Source organism: Gossypium raimondii, chromosome 5 (assembly GCF_025698545.1).
Source record: "Gossypium raimondii isolate GPD5lz chromosome 5, ASM2569854v1, whole genome shotgun sequence".
Lineage (NCBI taxonomy): Eukaryota > Viridiplantae > Streptophyta > Magnoliopsida > Malvales > Malvaceae > Gossypium > Gossypium raimondii.
Genome location: NC_068569.1, coordinates 19,448,744 through 19,454,743, shown reverse-complemented (window position 1 = coordinate 19,454,743; position 6,000 = coordinate 19,448,744).

The window sequence follows — 6,000 nt, the reverse complement described above, 5'->3', positions numbered from 1 at the left end:
CATAAAAAATTGTAGAAAAATAATTAGTCGCTTAAATTTATATGTTTAAAATCTTTAATGAGTCTATTTTTCAAAAAAAAAAAAACAAACAAGAACATCATCTGAATCTTGTACAAGGAGATAATTAATTTTTAGTGAAGAAGGGTCAAAGTTGTCAGACAGCAAAATAGGGATGACTGTAAAGAATAAATTGTACTTATTGGCTAAACCAAAAATTCTGAAAATTTTATGGTAAGAAGATATGTGAGTCTAGTTTCGAGGAAATTAGCGGATCCTAATTTTGAGTTCCGTAGCTCAAGATATAAATAATTTAGTGACTATAACTCAAGGAGACAACTCTGAATGAACTATAAATAATAATGGGATTATAGAGAATGTTACATATGAACATGAAATGTATTAAATTAATGATTAAATTTATTTATTTAAATCTAGAAAATTCAAATACGAAGCTAGATCGAGGAAAAGAAAAAGTTTGGGATTAGTAGATTTTTACATACGAACAAGTATCGAGGTAAGTTCGTGTAACTTGAATTATATTCTTAAATGCTAGAAATGTTTGTTATTGATGTGAATATGATTTGAATGTTCATTGTATGAAAATTAATGAAACATTGATATATTTGATAAAAAGGGGAAGAAATCCCGGTTGAATGGAAGGAAAATTCGATGGATCTCTGAAAAGGAATTGACGGTAAAAAGGATCTAGCTCAGACGGGTGATCCTATCTTGATATAGCCCTCCCGAAGAATATGTGGAAAATGGATTTAGCCCGGACGGGTAATCCAAATTAGGGTCTGGATTTAGCCTGGACTGGTAATTCAGATCCAAGCTCATTAGAGTAATTGTCATTGCAGGGGATTTAGCCTGGACTGGTAATCCCGACAATACTCTATGAGTATATATTCTGTGATTTAGCTCTGATTTGGTAATCCATTGTAAGGATGAGGTTCGCGGGAGTGTGCTCTCTGAAATAGAAATGTGCACACATGAATATGAATTGACGGACCCAGATTTGTACACTAAAATGTACCCCTGAAAATCCATCGAAATTCCGAAAAATTCAATGGGATAAATATGGAAAAATAACAAGGAAATGGAAATCATGGTATTGATGAGCTCATCAATCATGGTATATATATTATTGATACATGGAAATTATTGAACTAACTTGAATGTTGAGTTTGTGCATGTTAAGGGAATAATGCATTGAATGGATGTATGAATTTTTATTGCATTGTATTGAAAATATTAGGTAAGTATAATTCTTGTTACATGAGCTTACTAAGCATAAAGTGCTTACCCTGTTTCATTTTCCCCTGTGTTGTAGTGTTAAGAGCTCGGAGGTTGGATTTGGTCGGAGATGCATCACACTATCAACCTCAAGATCTCGGTATATAAAGAAACTTTATTTTGGAAATCAATGGTATGTATAAACTAGTAAAGTAAATGTTAATGTGAAATGAATGTATGGTTAGCCATTGGTATGGATAACAAATTTTGGTTTTGGTATGTGATGAGGTTATCTTATGAATATGTTAAATCTATCTTGAAAATATGTTGAAATGAATTGGTTGTGTTGGATTGGTCTCGGTTTAAAATTGTAGGGAAGATTAGATATTTATAAAGGGGTTATATTGAGTTAAAAAAAACTTTGGGATTTTACGAAAAAATTCTTATGGTTTCGATTTAATCCCGGTTTGGTCCCGATGTATGTTTTGGGCTTCGAAGGCCCACCCAAGGGACGTCATGACATGTTTCGATAAATGAATAGTATTTAACTCGTAATAACAAAAAATTATTCAGTAAAATTTGGTAATGCCTCATACCCTATTTCGGCGACGAATATGGGTAGGGGGTATTACAGGTAATTACATTTATTACTGTTATAAATCCTGACTCGATCATGGGAGTTCAGTAATATGGATCTCAGATTATAGAAGTTGTATTACTGCACTGGTTGTTATTGGGACTACTTTCGATTTTCCTCTTCTATTTGGAGAGTACTATTGATGTTGAGGTATTGTTCCATCTATACTGTTGAAACGTTGGTCCTATTATGACACTATGGTTTTTAATCTATCTGATGATTGTAGCTTCAGAATAATTCAAAGCTTCGGTGTTAATAATTGAAATAGCTTTATTATATAATTTCTTTTCAATTTTCGTGAAACAGTTTTCTATGGTAACCACGCCAATGATACAATTATTACAGAAAGATATAAGATTTGAATGGTAAAGTTTTGACCAAATGAAAGCTCTGTTGACTGAAACACCAGTTCTGGTTCGGCCTGAATCGGGTAAGGAATTTGTTATTTACAATGATGCATTATTGAATGGGTTAGACTGTGTTTTGATGCAGTAAGGCAAAGTAATAGCCTATACTTCCAGACAGTTAAAAATCGTATGAAAAGAATTGTTCGATACATGATTTAGATTTGACAACTATTGCATTTATACTAAAAATTTGCCGACATTATCTGTTTGGTGAAAAATACCATATATTTATTGATCATAAAAGTTTAAATTATTTGATGTCGCAAAAAGATTTGAATTTGAGACAGTGTAGATGACTTGAACTGATGGAAGATTATGATTTGACAATTGAATATCACTTGGGAAAAACGAATGTGGTTGTAAATACTTTAAGCAGAAAGTCTCTGTTTGCCTTGCGAGCCATGGATACCTTATTGCAATTGTCTGATAATGGCTCAGTTTTAGCTGAGCTTAAAGCTAAATTGATGTTTTTACAACAGATCTGTGAAGCTCATAAAAGTGACAATGAGTTGCAAGTTAAACGAGTATAGTATGAATTAACTTCTGACTTAGAATTTCAAATAGGACCCGATGATTGTCTATTATTTCAAGGTATAGCCTGTGTACCGAAGGATTCAGAGCTTGTACAGAAAATTTTACACAAATACTCACAGTGGTACTATGTATGTTCATGCGGGGAATAATAAAATGCATAACGATTTAAAACAGATGTACTGGTAGTCCGGAATGAAATGTGGTATTTCTGAAATTGTATTTAAATGTTTGATATGTCAGTAAGTTAAAGTTGAACATCAGGTACTAATACTTTTGGGACTGTTACAGTCAGTGACGATACCGAAATGGAAACGGGATAAAGTTATTATGGATTTTGTATCGGGATTACACCTGTCTCTGAAAAAGAAAGATGCTATTGGGTAATCGTCGATTGTTTGACGAAGTCTACGTATTTGTTCCTAGTATGAATGGATTTCTCACTTAATAAATTGTCTGAATTATATGTTTCTGATATTGTTAGATTACATGGCGTGCCAGTTTCTGTTATTTCTGGTAGAGATCCACGGTTCATATCCTGATTTTGGAACAAATTACAAAAAGCTTTGGGTACGTGGTTACATTTTAGTACCTTATTTCATCCTCAAACGGATGGTCAATCTAAACGAGTGATTCAGATTTTTGAAAATTTATTTCAGTGCTATGTTTTAGAATTCGAAGGCAATTGGAAAAGAAATAATTGTCGTTAGTCGAATTCACATACAATAACAGTTATCAGTTAAGTATAAAATGGCACCGTACGAGGCTCTATATGGTCGTAAATGTAGAACTCTATTGTATTAGACTGAACTCAGTGAGAAAAGATACATGGAGTTGATCTGATTCATAAAACTGAAGAAAGGTGAAAATGATCTGAGACAGTTTAAAAGCAGTATCTGATCGTCAGAAATTTTATGTGGATTTAAAACGAAAAGAAATAGAGTTTCAAATTAACGACAAGGTATTCTTGAAAGTTTTACCTTGGAAGAAAATTTTCTGATTTGATCGTAAAGGCAAATTGAGTCCTCAATATATTGGACAGTATTAAATTATTAAAAGGATCAGACCTGTTGCGTATCGATTAGCATTACTGCCAGAATTTGACAGAATTCATGATGTTTTTCATATGTTATGTTACGACGGTACCGAACATAAAGATATATGAAGACCAAGTGGTAGAGACTCATGTCATTATATGACAATGAGGATATTCTTGGTGTAGCCTCTGCTGAGATGTAAACCGGATTGACAAAACACAACATGAAGATATGTGTAAGATCATGTGAGAGAAGCCCCATGACACACATAGAGATGGTTCGCCGGGACAGTAAACACGAAATCCTTTTGAAAACCTTTGTGATGTATTTTGTGATGCCTTTGTGGCGTATTCTGTGATGTATTTGTTGCGTATCTTGTGATGTCTTTATGGCATATTCTGTGCTGCCTTTATGGTGTATTCTATGATGCCTTCAAAGAATTGGTTTGAGAGGTGCTACAATATCTTTAAGAGGTGCAGGTAACTTTTTAATCTCAGCCCACACTGCATATTGGTAAAATCTGGATACAATAAAAGTAAGAGAGAAAATAGAGCTACTGCCAGACTTATAAATTTTCATCACTTACTCAAACCTTAAAAATATTATTATAATTATGTTACATCATCACTTACCAATTCATATGACTTAATATACACATTCACTTACCAATTCATATAACTTTCTATCTCATTCTTAAAATATTTTTTATTCTCTCTCTACTAAATAATACTTAAAATACAATTTAATTTATTAATGTGGGTGATTTTTTTAACATATTGATGGCCATGTGATTTGAATATCAAAGCCACGCACTTACGTATGCATCATGGTTAAATTTTTAATGTTTTTTAAATTAGATTGAAGATCAAATTGGTTAGATCATCGATTTTTTGGTCCTACCAATTTAACGGATCTGATTAAAAAGTTAAAAACTGTTGAAAGATCTAGTTCAATCGATTTTTTAGTTGATTCAATCAGTTTGTATTGATTCATGATCTAACTGATTCAAATCACTTTTCGAATCAATCTATCGACCGATTCTTAATTCAATTAATCTGATCCGGTTCAAACAACACCGGTTAAACTTTAACTTTAGACTAAAAGTAAAGTGTTTTGATTTTTAAAAGGTTGGTTTTAAAGTTATGAATAAAAAAATGGAATAAAAGATGTGGGACGTTTGTATTTGATTTATTGTTTTAAATTTAAATTCAATGAATGTGAGTGTGGAAAGGTAGGGAAGGAAGAGGAGAAAATTAAGAGCAGGCTGTGTGTGGGAGTTATGTGGGCGTATAAAATTGCGGTTTAAACATGTGGAAATTCAGGCCTGCAGACGAAGCTCCTGCACGTGGCGGAGAGAAAGTCAACTGCCGCTTCTTTACTTGGACCTTTTCTCGCCACCCCATCTTAAACTCTGCTATTCTAATTCCAATCTACAATACGGGTAAATAATTTTATTTTGTTTTGTTTTTTATATATTTTAAATACGTAAATTAATAAATGAATGTTGGGATTAGTCTCTCTCATTACATTATATTTGAAAGAAATACGTAAATTAATAAAAGATTGATGGGATTAGTGCTTCTCATTACATTTTTTTGGGTAAAGGTGTTATTAGGTTAATATTAATATATTTTATATTTATTAGTGGATTTAGAAATACGATTTAAGAGGTAGGGACGAAGTTAGAAATTTTTTGAGGGTCGGAATTAAATTATATATTTTATGATAGGAAAAATATAATTTCGTCATTTTAATAGTCTATATATTTATAATTTTTAGATGATTAAATCAAAGTTTAATCATTCTGGGAGGGGATAAAGTACAATTTTACCATTACTAATTTAAAATTTTATAAATTATAAAAGGCCTGAATGAGAAATTTTCTATTTTATGACTAGCCCCTGCTAGCCCTCTTTAGATCCGCCCCTGTTTATATTTGTTCAAATTCACTAAAGCTCATTTTAGGCTCACTTATATTATTTTTATTTTTTTTGAAATTGTTTATATTATTTAATAATTTTATTTTTATTTATTAAAAAAATTTATATATAGTCATCTTAATATATTTTAAAATGTTTACATTATATAGTACTATGTATTATTATAAATTTAAATTTTATGTGTTATTTACATAATATATAAAGTTAATATATTA